A 20,312-nucleotide genomic window follows, 5' to 3' on the forward strand; every position below is an offset into this window, starting at 1 on the left:
GGAACCTCTCCCCCCCAGGCGTTTGTAACTGAAAGAGCCACCTTGTGCAGCACTAAAGCTGCATTTTGACAAGGTGGCTCTTTTAGTTATTCTCCTTGCACAAGCTGAACTAAACACTTAGAAAATGTGTCCCCTCATACCTTCAAACCGTCCCGGAGGTGGGACTTTCCTTCTTAATGAGATGTAGCACAGCCGTCATTCATACCCCCTTGGTGCCGTGCACCGCCTACTGACCCTGGTTTGTTTCTGTCCCGGAGCCTGCGCTGTTAGGTTATCCCTTGGCCATGCGCAGTTAGTGCTGCCCGTCTTCTGACATCATTTGATGTCAGACTGACTGCGTCTCTGCGGTCATGCTGCCCGAAAACCCGCCCCGCAGTGTCTTCTGATTTATGCACACTGCGGGGCTGGGATTCATGGGCATGCGCAGTGCATATATTTGCCTCTCACTTATCTCCTTCTGCCTTCTTCAGACTGTGCGGCGTCACGGCCGTGGCATGTGATTAGGGATCAGCTGACGCCACACAGTCTGGAGAAGGCGTAAGGAGATGAGTGAGAGGCGAAGATATGCACTGCGCATGCCCATGAATCCTGGCCCCGCAGTGTGAATAAATCAGAAGATACTGCGGGGTGGGATCTCGGGCAGCGCGACCGCACAGGCGCAGTCAGCCTGTCATCAAATGATGTCAGGAGACGGGCAGCTCTAACTGCACATGGCCAAGGGATAACATGACAGCGCAGGCTCCGGGACAGAAATAAACAATGCTCAAGAGGCTGCGCGCGGCGCCAAGGGGGTATCAATGACATCTGTGCTGCGTCTCATTAAAAAGGAAAGTCCCGCCTCCGGGACGGTTTCACGGTATGAGAGGCCACATTTTATAAGTGTTTCGTTCAGTGTGTGCAAGGAGCATAATTAAAAGAGCCACCTTTTCCTGGTGCAGCATTACTGCTGCACAAGGTGGCTCTTCAAGTTGCAAACGCATGTGGGGGTTAAAGGTTCCCTTTCAACTTGCTCCAATTAGGCCTCAGCCTACACTCTGTCATGTAATCCCTGGGCTCCAACACCGCCAGTTGTTGCTCAGAAGTGTCTTTTGCACAGGCACTCCCTCCTGCCCAGCCTGGTTCCAGCACACCAGCTGTTTCCGGGTAGTGTCAAGGTCACTTTGCCTTCAATACATTGTCCTGTCGTGTTGCGGTCTGGTTAGCTGACTCTATGGTGCCTGCAGTTTAGGTGCTTCCTATATGGGCTGCAGGAACTGGCAATCAAGGCTGGTTCCGTAGTGCCAATAGGGCAAGCTCCCCCTGTAGGACTGTGGGTTTTTGGTAACTACGGCCGACTCGCAGCCTAGCAATTTTTTTCCCTGTGGACCTTCTGCTGCCTATCTGAGTTCCAGCACCATTAGCTGGTTCTTAGGAAGACAATCTTGAATAGGTCCCCCTGGTTCCAGTACTGTCAGCTGGTTCCGGGCAGAGCCTTTGGCTTAGGTGCCTCCTTCTGGGTATCCGAGTTTCACCAATGTCAGGTGGTCCTTGGTAGTGCTTTCTGGCACGGGTACCTCCTGCTTAGTAACCGGGTTCCAGTACCGTCAGCTGGTCCTCGGTAGTTCCATTGGCTCTTGTACCTTCGGCAACGCTTCCAGGTTCCAGTACCGTCAGCTAGTTCTCGGCAGTGTCTTTGGCTCTTGGACCTTCTGCTCCTCATCCTGGTTCCAGTACCGTCAGCTGGTTCCGGGCAGAGCCTTTGGCTTAGGTGCCTCCTTCTGGGTATCCGAGTTCTACCAATGTCAGGTGGTCCTTGGTAGTGCTTTCTGGCATGGGTACCTCCTGCTTATTAACCGGGTTCCAGTAACATCAGCTGGTCCTCGGTAGTTCCATTGGCTCTTGGACCTTCGGGTAGCATCCGGGTTCCAGTACCGTCAGCTGGTTCTCGGCAGTTCCTCAGCCTTCTTGTACCTTCTGCTACATTTCCAAGTTCAAGACCCTAAAGACGACGACCCTGAAGACCACACCAAAGAAAATGACGACCCCGCAGACGACGACCCCGGAGATGATGACCCTCGGAGACAACGACCCTGGAGACGACGACCCTGAAGACCACCCCGAAGAAGACAACGACCCCGGAGATGACGACCCTGGAGACGATGACCCTGAAGTCCGAGAAGCAGAAGAACAAGAAGCTGCAGAACAAAGAGCAGAAGAGCATTAAGCATAAGACAAAAAATCAGAGCAAAAGATATTATCTAAATTATAAGCAGAAGAAGACTAAGCAGTGTATGGGGGTGAGTTCATTTCTCCTCGTGGTGCCCCTGGAAAAAGCCTGCTGCAGGCCAAACTGAACGCGGACAAATCCTGTTGTAACTCTTTTGTGACAGGCAGAACGGAAGGTGTAATCTTCAAACTTTTATAGATAAGAACTACAGGAATGCCTGCCACAAATAAGAATATGATGAAGAAGAAGAATATGAAGAAGATGAAGAAGTAGAATATGAAGAAGAATATTATTTGAATAAAGAGAATATGAAGAATGTAAAAAAAAGAATAATAGGAAGAAGGTGAAGAAGAAGATGAATATGGTGAAGAAGAAGTTGATAATAATAATAATAATAATAATCTTTATTTATACAGCGCCAACATATTCCACAGCGCTTTACAGTTTAACAGTTTCAAACACAAAAGTCATAAGTAACAACGTTAACAATACAATAATTAAAGCAAAATAAGACGACCCTGCTCGTGAGAGCTTACAATCTACAAATGAAGTGTGGGAGAAGTAATAAAGAAGGTGAAGAGCATGGAATTAGTGAATCATAAATATCTGACAAAATATAAAAAATCTTAACATAGTCAATATCTTTGTAACTCCGAACGTCTTAAAAACAAAATGTAATTCCTGCTATTCAATTTGATTGGGCTAAACTTCTATTCATCTAATGTCTCCTCCACCTCCCCCAATACATCCTACATTATTCTTAGTTGTTTTTCTTCATGTAGAATTAACCTACAAGGAAAGAAAGGGTATATTTTAATTCCAATATTTTTGTCCCATTGACTTGCATTGGTATCGGGTATCGGTATCGGCGATATCCGATATTTTTTGAATATCAGCCGATCCAATCCGATACCGATATTTCCGAATATCGGAAGGTATCGCTCAACACTATTCCTAATATGAATGTTTTTACACACCACAATGCACTGTTGCATACACACATCTTATAAAAATACATATAATTCCAGATGCACAGATATACAGCTCTGCAAAAATTAAGAGACCTCTGCAAAATGTTCAGTTTGTCTGATTTTTCTCTATATAGGTATAATTTTGAGTAAAATGTAAATTGTTCTTTTATTCTATAAACTTCTGACAACATGTCTCCGAATTTCCAATCAATAAATTTTCTATTTTTTTTCTGAAAAATAAAAATGGTTAAAGTAAAAAAAAACAGTGCTTTCAGACCTCAAATAATGCAAAGAAAACAAGTTCATTGTCATTTAGAAACAACAATACTAATGTTTTAACTCAGGAATAACCATGATTTTTAATCACAGCTTTCATACGTCTTGGCATACTTTCCTCCAGTCCTTCACACTACTCCTAGCACAAAAATTTAAGCAGTTCTTTATTTGCTGGCTTGTGACTATCCATCATCCTCTTGATCTTGACTACATTCCAGAGGTTTTTAATGAGGTTCAGGTCTGGAGATTGGGCTGTCCATGACAGGGTTTTGATTTAATTTTTGCCAGAGCTGAATACGCAGACATGCACAAATACGCAGACATGCAAAAACACGCAGACATGCACAAACACATCAGTACATGAATACATCTCTGAACCACCATCAGTACATGGTACTAGTGATGAGTACAAGTGCTCGTGACTCGAGTTTGCCAAGGGTTCTCGAGTATGCAGCCAGTATCGCAGGTGCTTGAGATACATGTTCACATCCCTGCGCCTGCATGTTTTGTGCCTGTTAGACTGCCCCAAAACATGTGGGGGATTGCCCGTGTTTCAGGCAATCTCACATGTTTTGTTGCTGTCTAACAGCCGCAAAACATCCGGTTGCGTGGACTCAAGTGGAATGCTCGCCAGGGCCGTGGGGTACTCGGTACCGGGTCCGGTACTTAACCCCTTTCTGCCAGCTGACGGAATAGTACGTCAGCTGGCAGATCCCCTGCTTTGAGGTGGGCTCCGGCGGTGAGCCCACCTCAAAGCCGCGACATGTCAGCTGTTTTGTACAGATGACATGTGCGCGCAATGAACGCGAGCAGAATCGCGATCTGCCCACGCCCGTTAACTAGTTAAATGCCGCCATCAAGCGCTGACAGTGGCATTTAACTAGCGCTCCCGGCCGCGCGGCCGGACATACTCACACTGCTGACCCCCGTCACATGATCGGGGGTCAGCAGTGCATTGCCAAAACAACCAGAGGTCTCCTTGAGACCTCTATGGTTGTTGATGGCCGATTGCTTTGAGCGCCACCCTGTGGTCGGCGTTCAAAGCAACCCTGCATTTCTGCTACAAAGAGGTGATCTGTGCATCACCTCTATGTAGCAGAGGCGATCGAGTTGTGCATGCTTCTAGCCTCCTATGGAGGCTATTGAAGCATGCCAAAATTTAAAAAAAAAGTGATTAAAAATATTAAAAAAATAAAAAATATATAAAAGTTCAAATCACCCCCCTTTCGCCCCAATCAAAATAAAACAATAAAAAAAAAATCAAACATACACATATTTGGTATCGCCGCATTCAGAATCGCCCAATTTATCAAAAAAACAAAGGATTAACCTGACCGCTAAATGGCGTAGCGAGAAAAAAAATCAAAACGCCAAAATAACGCTTTTTTGGTCGCCGCGACATTGCATTAAAATGCAATAATTGGCGATCAAAAGAACGTATCTACACCAAAACGGTATCATTAAAAATGCCAGCTCGGTACGCAAAAAATAAGCCCTCACCTGATGCCAGATCACGAAAATTGGAGACGCTACGGGTATCGGAAAATCGCGCAATTTTTTTTTTAAGCAAACTTTGGAATTTTTTTTCACCACTTAGATAAAAAATAACCTAGACATGTTAGGTGTCTATGAACTCGTAATGACCTGGAGAATCATAATGGCAGGTTAGTTTTAGCATTTGGTGAACCTAGCAAAAAAGCCAAACAAAAAACCAGTGTGAGATTGCACTTTTTTTGCAATGTCATCACACTTGGAATTTTTTTCCCGTTTTCTGTTACATGGCATGGTACAACCAATGGTATTGTTCAAAAGTACATCTCGTCCTGCAAAAAATAAGCCCTCACATGTCCATATTGACGGAAAAATAAAAAAGTTATGGCTCTGGGAAGGAGGGGAGCAAAAAACAAAAATGAAAAAGCGGAAAAAGTTCCGGGGGTGAAGGGGTTAAAGGGATGTATCACGGTGGTGTTGACCCGGTCCATTTCCCTGGGCGCCCAAGTAAAAGGAACGGTCTTTAAAGGAGTTTGTGAAATAATAAAAGTTTTTGACGCCACCTGTGGTACTCGGTCAGCGGTGACCGACGCTGCTTAAAGGGGTCCTCTGGGGTGATGATATGGCAGCAGGGATGGTATGGATTCCCACAGGTAAAGCTGGGTCCCCAGTACCTCCGGTGTGTTTGGCAAGGATGGTGTGGTGCTGGAAAATAAACACAAAAAGGACACAGGGTTGCAGTCTCTTTACCTGGTTTACTGATGGTAGACAGCCACAGTCCAGGGGACTGGATCACCGGTGCTGGTATGGTCCAGCTGGCTTGGAAGCGAATCAGATATGTGGATGTGACTAGAGTTGAGCGACTTTTACTTTTTTAGGATCGAGTCGGGTTTCGCAAAACCCGACTTTCTCAAAAGTTAGGTCGGGTGAAATCGGCCGATTATTGTGAAAAGTCGGGGGCCGACCGAAACACGAAACCCAATGTAAGTCAATGGGGACTCAAAGTCGGCAGTGAGTGGAGGACAGGAAAACACCTACAGTGTCCATTTTAATGCCAAAACCATCAATTCTTATTTCTTAAGCTTGTCAATCTTAATTTACTTTATAATAATAGTAAGGCATTGAAAACAGGGGCTCATTTGGCTAAAGTTGTGGGGGGGTAGGGCTGGCTCAAGATTTTCGTGGGGCCACGAAACGCGGAATACGTCACGGCGGTGGAGCAGGGAGAGGTAAGTATTTCAACTTTGCAAGTGCTGTGATCCTGAGCAAGCAGGGGGGGCAAACTAGTTGGTACTGGCACAGGGCCCCTCATAGTAAGGCGGTGTGTTTGACGGCGGGCGGCGCCTCCCACTGCCAGAGACACTTTTGCGTACTATGAGGGGCCCTGTGTCAGTGCCAACGAGTTTGCCCCCCCACCTTATGAAGGAACCTGCACTTTCATCTGCACCTTCCTTTTGTCCCCGTGTAAGGTGGTATAGTATGCGGGAAGGGGAACCTGACTTTCAGCAGGGTCAGATTCTGGCTGTGTAGCGTGCAAGGGGAATGTAGTGGTCTGGGTCAATGTACCAGCAGACTCATCTAGCAGTGGCTGGGCAATGGGCAGGATGAGGAGGAAACACAGATATAGGGACAAATAATAAAGTAGGCTAAATGCAGTTCAAAATTGGTAACAAGACTTAACAGGCGGCATAGCTTTGTTCAGTGGAGGACAACTGTAATGAGTGGCGCAGACACAGTTAGTAGGCCAAAATAAAAAAGTAGGCTAAATGCAGTTCAAAATTGGTAAGAGGAGTACACAGGCGGCATAGCTTTTTTCAGCGGAGGAGGACAACTGTAATGAGAGGCTCCCACAGTTACTAGGCCCAAGTAAGTAACTAGGCTAAATGCAGATCAACATTTGGAAGAGCAGTACACAGGCGGCATAGCTTTTTTCATCGGAGGGGAGGAGGACAACGGTAATGAGAGGCTCCCACAGTTACTAGGCCCAAGTAAGTAAGTAGGCTAAATGCACTTCAAAATTGATAAGAGGAGTATACAGGCGAAATAGCTTTTTTCAGCGGAGGAGGACAACTGTAATGAGAGGCTCACACATTTACTAGGCCCAAGTAAGTAAGTAGGCTAAATGCAGTTCAAAATTGGTAAGAGGAGTACACAGGCGGCATAGCTTTTTTCAGCGGAGGAGGACAACTGTAATGAGAGGCTCACACAGACTTAGTATGACTAAAATAAAAAAGTAGGCTAAATGCACTTCAAAATTGGTAAGAGGAGTACACAGGAGTCATAGCTTTTATCAGCGGAGGAGGACAACTGTTATGAGAGGCTCACACAGTTACTAGGCCCAAGTAAGTAAGTAGGCTAAATGCAGTTCAAAATTGGTGAGAGGAGTATACAGGCGGCATAGCTTTTTTCAGCGGAGGACAACTGTAATGAAAGGCTCACACAGTTACTAGGCCCAAGTAAGTAACTAGGCTAAATGCAGTTCAAAATTGGTAAGAGGAGTACACAGGGGGAATAGCTTTATTCAGCGGAGGAGGACAACTGTTATGAGAGGCTCACACAGACTTAGTAGGCCTAAAATAAAAAAGTAGGCTAAATGCAGTTCAAAATTGGTAAGAGGAGTTCACAGGCGGCACAGCTTTGTTCAGCGGAGGAGGACAACTGTAATGAGAGGCTCACACAGACTTAGTATGACTAAAATAAAAAAGTAGGCTAAATGCAGTTCAAAATTGGTAAGAGGAGTACACAGGCAGCATAGCTTTTTTCAGCGGAGGAGGACAACTGTTATGAGAGGCTCACACAGACTTAGTAGGCCTAAAATAAAAATGTAGGCTAAATGCAGTTCAAAATTGGTAAGAGGAGTACACAGGAGTCATAGCTTTTTTCAGCGGAGGAGTACAACTGTTATGAGAGGCTCACACAGTTACTAGGCCCAAGTAAGTAAGTAGGCTAAATGCAGTTCAAAATTGGTGAGAGGAGTACACAGGCGGCACAGCTTTGTTCAGCGGAGGAGGACAACTGTAATGAGAGGCTCCCACAGTTACTAGGCCCAAGTAAGTAACTAGGCTAAATGCAGATCAACATTTGGAAGAGCAGTACACAGGCGGCATAGCTTTTTTCATCGGAGGGGAGGAGGACAACGGTAATGAGAGGCTACCACAGTTACTAGGCCCAAGTAAGTAAGTAGGCTAAATGCACTTCAAAATTGATAAGAGGAGTATACAGGCGAAATAGCTTTTTTCAGCGGAGGACAACTGTAATGAAAGGCTCACACAGTTACTAGGCCCAAGTAAGTAAGTAGGCTAAATGCAGTTCAAAATTGGTAAGAGGAGTACACAGGGGGAATCGTTTTATTCAGCGGAGGAGGACAACTGTTATGAGAGGCTCACACAGACTTAGTAGGCCTAAAATAAAAAAAGTAGGCTAAATGCAGTTCAAAATTGGTAAGAGGAGTTCACAGGCAGCACAGCTTTGTTCAGAGGAGGAGGACAACTGTTATGAGAGGCTCACACAGTTACAAGGCCCAAGTAAGTAAGTAGGCTAAATGCAGTTCAAAATTGGTGAGAGGAGTACACAGGCGGCATAGCTTTTTTCAGCGGAGGACAACTGTAATGAAAGGCTCACACAGTTACTAGGCCCAAGTAAGTAAGTAGGCTAAATGCAGTTCAAAATTGGTAAGAGGAGTACACAGGGGGAATAGCTTTATTCAGCGGAGGAGGACAACTGTTATGAGAGGCTCACACAGACTTAGTAGGCCTAAAATAAAAAAGTAGGCTAAATGCAGTTCAAAATTGGTAAGAGGAGTTCACAGGTTGCACAGCTTTGTTCAGCGGAGGAGGACAACTGTAATGAGAGGCTCACACAGACTTAGTATGACTAAAATAAAAAAGTAGGCTAAATGCAGTTCAAAATTGGTAAGAGGAGTACACAGGCAGCATAGCTTTTTTCAGCGGAGGAGGACAACTGTTATGAGAGGCTCACACAGACTTAGTAGGCCTAAAATAAAAATGTAGGCTAAATGCAGTTCAAAATTGGTAAGAGGAGTACACAGGAGTCATAGCTTTTTTCAGCGGAGGAGTACAACTGTTATGAGAGGCTCACACAGTTACTAGGCCCAAGTAAGTAAGTAGGCTAAATGCAGTTCAAAATTGGTGAGAGGAGTACACAGGCGGCACAGCTTTGTTCAGCGGAGGAGGACAACTGTAATGAGAGGCTCCCACAGTTACTAGGCCCAAGTAAGTAACTAGGCTAAATGCAGATCAACATTTGGAAGAGCAGTACACAGGCGGCATAGCTTTTTTCATCGGAGGGGAGGAGGACAACGGTAATGAGAGGCTCCCACAGTTACTAGGCCCAAGTAAGTAAGTAGGCTAAATGCACTTCAAAATTGATAAGAGGAGTATACAGGCGAAATAGCTTTTTTCAGCGGAGGAGGACAACTGTAATGAGAGGCTCACACATTTACTAGGCCCAAGTAAGTAAGTAGGCTAAATGCACTTAAAAATTGGTAAGAGGAGTACACAGGCGGCATAGCTTTTTTCAGCGGAGGAGGACAACTGTAATGAGAGGCTCACACAGACTTAGTATGACTAAAATAAAAAAGTAGGCTAAATGCACTTCAAAATTGGTAAGAGGAGTACACAGGCAGCATAGCTTTTTTCAGCGGAGGAGGACAACTGTTATGAGAGGCTCACACAGACTTAGTAGGCCTAAAATAAAAAAGTAGGCTAAATGCAGTTCAAAATTGGTAAGAGGAGTACACAGGAGTCATAGCTTTTATCAGCGGAGGAGGACAACTGTTATGAGAGGCTCACACAGTTACTAGGCCCAAGTAAGTAACTAGGCTAAATGCAGATCAACATTTGGAAGAGCAGAACACAGGCGGCATAGCTTTTTTCATCGGAGGGGAGGAGGACAACGGTAATGAGAGGCTCCCACAGTTACTAGGCCCAAGTAAGTAAGTAGGCTAAATGCACTTCAAAATTGATAAGAGGAGTATACAGGCGAAATAGCTTTTTTCAGCGGAGGACAACTGTAATGAAAGGCTCACACAGTTACTAGGCCCAAGTAAGTAAGTAGGCTAAATGCAGTTCAAAATTGGTAAGAGGAGTACACAGGGGGAATAGTTTTATTCAGCGGAGGAGGACAACTGTTATGAGAGGCTCACACAGACTTAGTAGGCCTAAAATAAAAAAAGTAGGCTAAATGCAGTTCAAAATTGGTAAGAGGAGTTCACAGGCAGCACAGCTTTGTTCAGCGGAGGAGGACAACTGTTATGAGAGGCTCACACAGTTACTAGGCCCAAGTAAGTAAGTAGGCTAAATGCAGTTCAAAATTGGTGAGAGGAGTACACAGGCGGCATAGCTTTTTTCAGCGGAGGACAACTGTAATGAAAGGCTCACACAGTTACTAGGCCCAAGTAAGTAAGTAGGCTAAATGCAGTTCAAAATTGGTAAGAGGAGTACACAGGGGGAATAGCTTTATTCAGCGGAGGAGGACAACTGTTATGAGAGGCTCACACAGACTTAGTAGGCCTAAAATAAAAAAGTAGGCTAAATGCAGTTCAAAATTGGTAAGAGGAGTTCACAGGTTGCACAGCTTTGTTCAGCGGAGGAGGACAACTGTAATGAGAGGCTCACACAGACTTAGTATGACTAAAATAAAAAAGTAGGCTAAATGCAGTTCAAAATTGGTGAGAGGAGTACACAGGCAGCATAGCTTTTTTCAGCGGAGGAGGACAACTGTTATGAGAGGCTCACACAGACTTAGTAGGCCTAAAATAAAAATGTAGGCTAAATGCAGTTCAAAATTGGTAAGAGGAGTACACAGGAGTCATAGCTTTTTTCAGCGGAGGAGTACAACTGTTATGAGAGGCTCACACAGTTACTAGGCCCAAGTAAGTAAGTAGGCTAAATGCAGTTCAAAATTGGTGAGAGGAGTACACAGGCGGCACAGCTTTGTTCAGCGGAGGAGGACAACTGTAATGAGAGGCTCCCACAGTTACTAGGCCCAAGTAAGTAACTAGGCTAAATGCAGATCAACATTTGGAAGAGCAGTACACAGGCGGCATAGCTTTTTTCATCGGAGGGGAGGAGGACAACGGTAATGAGAGGCTCCCACAGTTACTAGGCCCAAGTAAGTAAGTAGGCTAAATGCACTTCAAAATTGATAAGAGGAGTATACAGGCGAAATAGCTTTTTTCAGCGGAGGAGGACAACTGTAATGAGAGGCTCACACATTTACTAGGCCCAAGTAAGTAAGTAGGCTAAATGCACTTAAAAATTGGTAAGAGGAGTACACAGGCGGCATAGCTTTTTTCAGCGGAGGAGGACAACTGTAATGAGAGGCTCACACAGACTTAGTATGACTAAAATAAAAAAGTAGGCTAAATGCACTTCAGAATTGTTAAGAGGAGTACACAGGCAGCTTAGCTTTTTTCAGCGGAGGAGGACAACTGTTATGAGAGGCTCACACAGACTTAGTAGGCCTAAAATAAAAAAGTAGGCTAAATGCAGTTCAAAATTGGTAAGAGGAGTACACAGGAGTCATAGCTTTTATCAGCGGAGGAGGACAACTGTTATGAGAGGCTCACACAGTTACTAGGCCCAAGTAAGTAAGTAGGCTAAATGCAGTTCAAAATTGGTGAGAGGAGTACACAGGCGGCATAGCTTTTTTCAGCGGAGGACAACTGTAATGAAAGGCTCACACAGTTACTAGGCCCAAGTAAGTAAGTAGGCTAAATGCAGTTCAAAATTGGTGAGAGGAGTACACAGGCGGTATAGCTTTTTTCAGCGGAGGACAACTGTAATGAAAGGCTCACACAGTTACTAGGCCCAATAAGTAAGTAGGCTAAATGCAGTTCAAAATTGGTAAGAGGAGTACACAGGGGGAATAGATTTATTCAGCGGAGGAGGACAACTGTTATGAGAGGCTCACATAGACTTAGTAGGCCTAAAATAAATAAGTAGGCTAAATGCAGTTAAAATTGTTAAGAGTACACAGGCGGCATAGCTTTTTTTAGCGGAGGACAACTGTAATGAAAGGCTCACACAGTTACTAGGCCCAAGTAAGTAAGTAGGCTAAATGCAGTTCAAAATTGGTAAGAGGAGTACACAGGGGGAATAGCTTTATTCAGCGGAGGAGGACAACTGTTATGAGAGGCTCACACAGACTTAGTAGGCCTAAAATAAAAAAGTAGGCTAAATGCAGTTCAAAATTGGTAAGAGGAGTACACAGGCGGCATAGCTTTGTTCAGCGGAGGAGGACAACTGTAATGAGAGGCTCACACAGTTACTAGGCCCAAGTAAGTAAGTAGGCTAAATGCAGTTAAATATTGGTAAGAGGAGTACACAGGCAGCATAGCTTTGTTCAGTGGAGGAGGACAACTGAAATGAGAGGCTCACACAGTTACTAGGCCCAACTAAGTATGTAGGCTAAATGCAGTTCAAAATTGGTAAGAGGAGTACACAGGCGGCATAGCTTTGTTCAGTGGAGGAGGACAACTGTAACGAGAGGCTCACACAGTTACTAGGCCCAAGTAAGTAAGTAGGCTAAATGCAGTTCAAAATTGGTAAGAGGAGTACACAGGCGGTATAGCTTTTTTCAGCGGAGGAGGACAACTGTAAAGAGAGGCTCACACAGACTTAGTAGGCCTAAAATAAAAAAGTAGGCTAAATGCAGTTCAAAATTGGTAAGAGGAGTACACAGGCGGCATAGCTTTGTTCAGCGGAGGAGGATACTGTTATGAGAGGCTCACACAGTTACTAGGCCCAAGTAAGTAAGTAGGCTAAATGCAGTTTAAAATTGGTAAGCGGAGTACACAGGCGGCATAGCATTGTTCAGCGGAGTAGGACAACTGTAATGAGAGGCTCACACAGTTACTAGGCCCAAGTAAGTAAGTAGGCTAAATGCAGTTCAAAAATTGGTAAGAGGAGTTCACAGGCGGCACAGCTTTTTTCAGCGGAGGACAACTGTATTGAAAGGCTCACACAGTTACTAGGCCCAAGTAAGTAAGTAGGCTAAATGCAGTTCAAAAATTGGTAAGAGGAGTTCACAGGCGGCACAGCTTTTTTCAGCGGAGGACAACTGTATTGAAAGGCTCACACAGTTACTAGGCCCAAGTAAGTAAGTAGGCTAAATGTAGTTCAAAATTGGTAAGAGGAGTACACAGGGGGAATAGCTTTATTCAGCGGAGGAGGACAACTGTTATGAGAGGCTCACACAGACTTAGTAGGCCCAAGTAAGTAAGTAGGCTAAATGCAGTTAAATATTGGTAAGAGGAGTACACAGGCAGCATAGCTTTGTTGAGTGGAGGAGGACAACTGTAATGAGAGGCTCACACAGTTACTAGGCCCAAGTAAGTAAGTAGGCTAAATGCAGTTCAAAATTGGTAAGAGGAGTACACAGGCGGCATAGCTTTTTTCAGCGGAGGAGGACAACTGTAATGAGAGGCTCACACAGACTTAGTAGGCCTAAAATAAAAAAGTAGGCTAAATGCAGTTCAAAATTGGTAAGAGGAGTACACAGGCTGCATAGCTTTGTTCAGCGGAGGAGGATACTGTTATGAGAGGCTCACACAGACTTAGTAGGCCTAAAATAAAAAAGTAGGCTAAATGCAGTTCAAAATTGGTAAGAGGAGTACACAGGCGGCATAGCTTTGTTCAGCGGAGGAGGACAACTGTAATGAGAGGCTCACACAGTTACTAGGCCCAAGTAAGTAAGTAGGCTAAATGCAGTTAAATATTGGTAAGAGGAGTACACAGGCAGCATAGCTTTGTTCAGTGGAGGAGGACAACTGTAATGAGAGGCTCACACAGTTACTAGGCCCAAGTAAGTAAGTAGGCTAAATGCAGTTCAAAATTGGTAAGAGGAGTACACAGGGGGAATAGCTTTATTCAGCGGAGGAGGACAACTGTTATGAGAGGCTCACACAGACTTAGTAGGCCTAAAATAAATAAGTAGGCTAAATGCAGTTCAAAATTGGTAAGAGGAGTACACAGGCTGCATTGCTTTGTTCAGTGGAGGACAACTGTAATAATTGGCTGACACAGTTAGTAGGCCAAAATAATAAAGTGGGCTAAATGTCAGCCAAAAAAAATGTTCATAAATAAACTGGTGGCATAGCTAGGTACAGGGGTGGGCTCCTCTGCTGAGTAGTAGACAGTGGTAGTTGGCGCAAAGTATTAACTGGTCTAAATGGAGGCCAGGGTTCCTGTATATTTTTACTATCATCTATCATTTCAACAAATTTGGATTGGCAGTGCCATTGAAGGATTCAACAGCACAGACTACTCAGTGGTGGAGCAGGGAGAGTTAAGGTTTGCAAGTGGTAGAGCACTGTTAGAGCTGGGGGGAATACTCTCTCATGGGCGGTGGTACTGGCACAAGGCCCCTCCTATTACGACGGTGTGTCTGACGTTGGTTGTGCACCACCACCATCAGAGACACTTCATTGTACTATGAGGGACCCCTTGCCAGTACCGTTGACCAAGAGTGGGCACACCCACCTGTCCAGGCAAAGGGCACTCGCACGGATGCTTGCGCCAAGTGGTGACCACGGCCCTGTGGGGGGAGTCAGCCCATTTAGGGAGGTATAAAAATGGCCTATGGTGGACATTCAGCAGCTGCAAATGGAGGAATTGGAGCAGTCAGTAAGAGGAGGCCAAAAGCAAGACATTTTTAAGGCAAGCTACATGTCAGCAGGGGAAGGTGGAGCAAAATAATTTGAAATCCGTGATTGGTTCATTTTAATGAAGGTTAGATCATCAACATTTCGGGTAGCCAGACGTGTCCTTTTTTCGGTCACTATTGAACCAGCAGCAATGAAGACTCTTTCTGATAGCACACTAGCAGCTGGGCAAGCGAGCTCCTGTAATGCATATTCTGCCAATTCAGGCCAGTTGTCTATTTTAGATGCCCAGTAATCAAAGGGTAATGACCTGTGAGGGAGAACATTGATAAGGGAGGAAAAATAGTTGGTAACAATACAGGACAAATGCTGTCTCCTGTCACTTTGAATTGATGCAACAGTACCTGTCGTGTCTGTGGTCATTGCGAAATCACTCCACAACCTGGTCATAAAACCCCTCTGTCCAACGTCACTTCGGATTTGTGCACCTCTAACACCTCTGCCATGTTGGCCCCTACAGCTCGTGTGAGAACCATCACCGTCGCTGTGTGCTGGGAATGCCTGAACCAAATGGTCTACAAGAGTTGCTTGTTTGGTAGCCAATATTTGCTCAAGGTTCTCATGTGGCATGATATTTTGTAATTTTCCTTTGTATCGTGGATCCAGGAGGCAGGCCAACCAGTAATCGTCATCGGTAATCATTTTGATAATGTGGGGGTCCCTTTTTAGGATAAGCAAGGCATACTCTGCCATGTGGGCCAACGTTCCAGGTGTCAATTCACTGCTTGTGCTGTGTTGAGGAGCACTTTCTTGCAAATCAACATCACTTGTGGCCCGCAAAAACCCTGTACCTGACCTTGCAACGCCACCAGTTCCTATTTCCCCCTGAGAAGCATCCTTCTCCCATAATTATTCATCCCCATCATCCTCCTCCTCCTCCTCTTCATCTGCCACCTCGTCCAGGAGAGTTCCCTGACCAGACAATGGCTGACTGTCATCAAGGCTTCCCTCCTCCTCGGCTGCAGACGCCTGCTCCTTGATGTGCGTCAAACTTTGCATCAGCAGACGCATTAGTGGGATGCTCATGCTTATGATGGCGTCGTCTGCACTTACCAGCCGTGTGCATTCCTCAAAACACTGAAGGACTTGACAGAGCTCTTGGAGCTTCGACCACTGCACACCAGACAACTCCATCTCTGCCATCCAACTGCCTGCCCGTGTATGTGTATCCTCCTTGTTGCAACGTCGATTATTAGGCGGTGCTGGGGAAGATTCAGCAATCGTTGTTGGTTCTGCATACGGCTGGAGTGTATGGGCGACCGGCGGATGTGCGAGCAAAGTCTTCGCACCTTCAGGAGCAGGGCTGGTAACTCCGGATAATTTTTCAGGAAGCACTGCACCACCAGGTTCAAGGTGTGAGCCAGGCAAGGAATGTGTTTCAGTTCTGAAAGGGCTATGGCAGCCATAAAATTCCTTCCATTATCACTGACTACCTTGCCTGCCTCAAGATGTACACTGCCCAGCCATGACTGAGTTTCTAGCTGCAAGTACTCGGCCAGTACTTCCGCTGTGTGTCTGTTGTCACCCAAACACTTCATTTGTAGCACAACCTGATGCTTACCACTAGGGTTGAGCGAAACGGGTCGTTAATTTTCAAAAGTCGCCGACTTTTGGCAAAGTCGGGTTTCATGAAACCCGATCCGACCCCTATGCGGGGTCGGCCATGCGGTACGCGACTTTCGAGCCAAAGTCGCGTTTCAATGACGTGAAAAGCGCCATTTCTCAGCCAATGAAGGTAAACGCAGAGTGTGGGCAGCGTGATGACATAGGTCCTGGTCCCCACCATGTTAGAGAAGGGCATTGCAGTGATTGGCTTGCTGTCTGCGGCGTCACAGGGGCTATAAAGGGGCGTTCCCGCCGACCGCCATGTTACTGCTGCTGATCTGAGCTTAGGGAGAGGTTGCTGCCGCTTCGTCAGAAGCAGGGATAGCGTTAGGCAGGGTCCATTAACCACCAAACTGCTTGTGCTGTAGCGATTTCCACTGCCCAACACCACCTTTGGTGTGCAGGGACAGTGGAAGCTACTTTTTTTTTTTCCCCTCAGCGCTGTAGCTCATTGAGCTGCCCTAGAAGGCTCCCTGATAGCTGCATTGCTGTGTGTACGCCGCTGTGCAAACCAACTGCTTTTTTCAAAGCACAAATCCTCTTGTTCCTTCCTTACTGCACAGCTATCTTTTTTGTTTGTCCACACTTTTTATTTAATTTGTGCATCAGTCCACTCCTTATTGCTGCCTGCCATACCTGGCTGAGATTACTGCAGGGAGATAGTAATTGTTGGACACTCCCTGTTTTTTTTTTTTTTTTGTGGGAGATTAAGATTGACATTTCTGCTAGAGTGCCATCCCTGTGTGTGCCATCTCTCACTCAGTGGGCCATAGAAAGCCTATTTATTTTTTTGCTTGATTTGGGTTATAAAATCTACCTGAAAAAATCACTACATCAATCAGTGGGAGAAAAATATTGGCCTCAGGGCTTGTGTGCCACTCTTGACTCCTGTGTGTGCCATCTCTCAGTCAGTGGGCCATAGAAAGCCTATTTATTTTTTTGCTTGATTTGGGTTCTAAAATCTACCTGAAAAAATCACTACATCAATCAGTGGGAGAAAAATATTGGCCTCAGGGCTTGTGTGCCACTCCTGACTCCTGTGTGCATCATCACTCACTCAGTGGGCCATAGAAAGCCTTTTTTTTTTTTTTGCTTTATTTGGGTTCTAAATTCTACCTGAAAAAATCAATAAATCAATCAGTGGGAGATTAATATTGGCCTTTGGGCTTGTGTGCCAGTCCTAAGCGTGCCATCTCTCTCTCTCAGATAGTGGGCCATAGAAAGCCTATTTATTATTTTTTTTATTGGGTTTATAAATTTTCCCTGGAACAAAAAAAAAAAAGTGGGAGATTAATATTGGCCTCTGGGCTTGTGTGCCAGTTCAGACGTGCCATCTCTCTCACAAATAGTGGGCCATAGAAAGCCTATTTATTTATTTTTTTTTGGTTTTATAAATTCTCCCTGAAAAAAAAAAGGGAGATTAATATTGGCCTTTGGGCTTGTGTGCCAGTCCTAAGCGTGCCATCTCTCTCTCTCAGATAGTGGGCCATAGAAAGCCTATTTATTATTTTTTTTATTGGGTTTATAAATTTTCCCTGGAACAAAAAAAAAAAAGTGAGAGATTAATATTGGCCTCTGGGCTTGTGTGCCAGTCCTGAGCGTGCCATCTCTCTCACAAATAGTGGGCCATAGAAAGCCTATTTACTTATTTTTTTTGGTTTTACAAATTCTCCCTGAAAAAAAAAAGGGAGATTAATATTGGCCTTTGGGCTTGTGTGCCAGTCCTAAGCGTGCCATCTCTCTCTCTCAGATAGTGGGCCATAGAAAGCCTATTTATTATTTTTTTTATTGGGTTTATAAATTTTCCCTGAAAAAAAATAAAAAGTGGGAGATTAATATTGGCCTTTGGGCTTGTGTGCCAGTCCTGAGCGTGCCATCTCTCTCACAAATAGTGGGCCATAGAAAGCCTATTTATGTTTTTGGTTGATTTGGGTTCTAAATTCTACCTGAAAAAATCAATAAATCAATCAGTGGGAGATAAATATTGGCCTCTGGGCTTGTGTGCCACTCCTGACTCCTGTGTGCGTCATCTCTCACTCAGTGGGCCATAGAAAGCCTATTTTTTGTTTTATTTGTTTTATAAATTCTCCCTGAAAAAATCATTTTTATTTTATTTGGTTTCTAAATTCTTCCTGAAAAAATCTTTTTTTTTTTATTATTTTTTTTTTCTAAAGTCTCCCTGGAAAAAAAAAAAAAAATCAAATCAGTGGGAGATTAATATTGCCCTTTCTGCTTGTGTGCCAGTCTTGACTCCTGGGTGTGCCATCTCTCTCTCTCTCTCCAATTGTGGGCCATAGAAAGCCTATTATTTTTTTAGCTTGATTTGGGTTCCAAAATCTACCTGAAAAAATCACTACATCAATCATTGGGAGAACAATATTGGCCTCTGGGCTTGTGTGCCACTCCTGACTCCTGTGTGCGTCATCTCTCACTCCGTGGGCCATAGAAAGCCTATTTTTTCTTTTATTTGTTTTCTAAATTCTCCCTGAAAAAATCATTTTTATTTTATTTGGTTTCTAAATTCTTCCTGAAAAAATCTTTTTTTTTTTTATAATTTTTTTTTTCAAAAGTCTCCCTGGAAAAAAAAAAAAAATCAAATCAGTGGGAGATTAATATTGCCCTTTCTGCTTGTGTGCCAGTCTTGACTCCTGGGTGTGCCATCTCTCTCTCTCTCTCCAATTGTGGGCCATAGAAAGCCTATTATTTTTTTTAGCTTGATTTGGGTTCCAAAATCTACCTGAAAAAATCACTACATCAATCATTGGGAGAACAATATTGGCCTCTGGGCTTGTGTGCCACTCCTGACTCCTGTGTGCGTCATCTCTCACTCCGTGGGCCATAGAAAGCCTATTTTTTCTTTTATTTGTTTTCTAAATTCTCCCTGAAAAAATCATTTTATTTTATTTGGTTTCTAAATTCTTCCTGAAAAAATAATTTTATTGTATTATTTTTTTTCCCTAAAGTCTCCCTGAAAAAAAAACAAAAAACAAATCAGTGGGAGATTAATATTGCCCTTTCTGCTTGTGTGCCAGTCTTGACTCCTGGGTGTGCCATCTCTCTCTCTCTCTCCAATTGTGGGCCATAGAAAGCCTATTATTTTTTTAGCTTGATTTGGGTTCCAAAATCTACCTGAAAAAATCACTACATCAATCAGTGGGAGATAAATATTGGCCTCTGGGCTTGTGTGCCACTCCTGACTCCTGTGTGCGTCATCTCTCACTCAGTGGGCCATAGAAAGCCTTTTTTTGTTTTATTTGTTTTCTAAATTCTCCCTGAAAAAATCATTTTATTTTATTTGGTTTCTAAATTCTTCCTGAAAAAATCATTTTATTCTATTATTTTTTTTTCCTAAAGTCTCCCTGAAAAAAAAAAAAACAACTAATCAGTGGGAGATTAATATTGCCCTTTCTGCTTGTGTGCCAGTCTTGACTCCTGGGTGTGCCATCTCTCTCTCTCTCTCCAATTGTGGGCCATAGAAAGCCTATTATTTTTTTAGCTTGATTTGGGTTCCAAAATCTACCTGAAAAAATCACTACATCAATCAGTGGGAGATAAATATTGGCCTCTGGGCTTGTGTGCCACTCCTGACTCCTGTGTGCGTCATCTCTCACTCAGTGGGCCATAGAAAGCCTTTTTTTGTTTTATTTGTTTTCTAAATTCTCCCTGAAAAAATCATTTTATTTTATTTGGTTTCTAAATTCTTCCTGAAAAAATCATTTTATTCTTTTTTTTTTTTTTCCTAAAGTCTCCCTGAAAAAAAAAAAAAACTAATCAGTGGGAGATTAATATTGCCCTTTCTGCTTGTGTGCCAGTCTTGACTCCTGGGTGTGCCATCTCTCTCTCTCTCTCCAATTGTGGGCCATAGAAAGCCTATTATTTTTTTAGCTTGATTTGGGTTCCAAAATCTACCTGAAAAAATCACTACATCAATCAGTGGGAGATAAATATTGGCCTCTGGGCTTGTGTGCCACTCCTGACTCCTGTGTGCGTCATCTCTCACTCAGTGGGCCATAGAAAGCCTTTTTTTGTTTTATTTGTTTTCTAAATTCTCCCTGAAAAAATCATTTTATTTTATTTG

The sequence above is a fragment of the Ranitomeya imitator genome, chromosome 1 (assembly GCF_032444005.1).
Source record: "Ranitomeya imitator isolate aRanImi1 chromosome 1, aRanImi1.pri, whole genome shotgun sequence".
Lineage (NCBI taxonomy): Eukaryota > Metazoa > Chordata > Amphibia > Anura > Dendrobatidae > Ranitomeya > Ranitomeya imitator.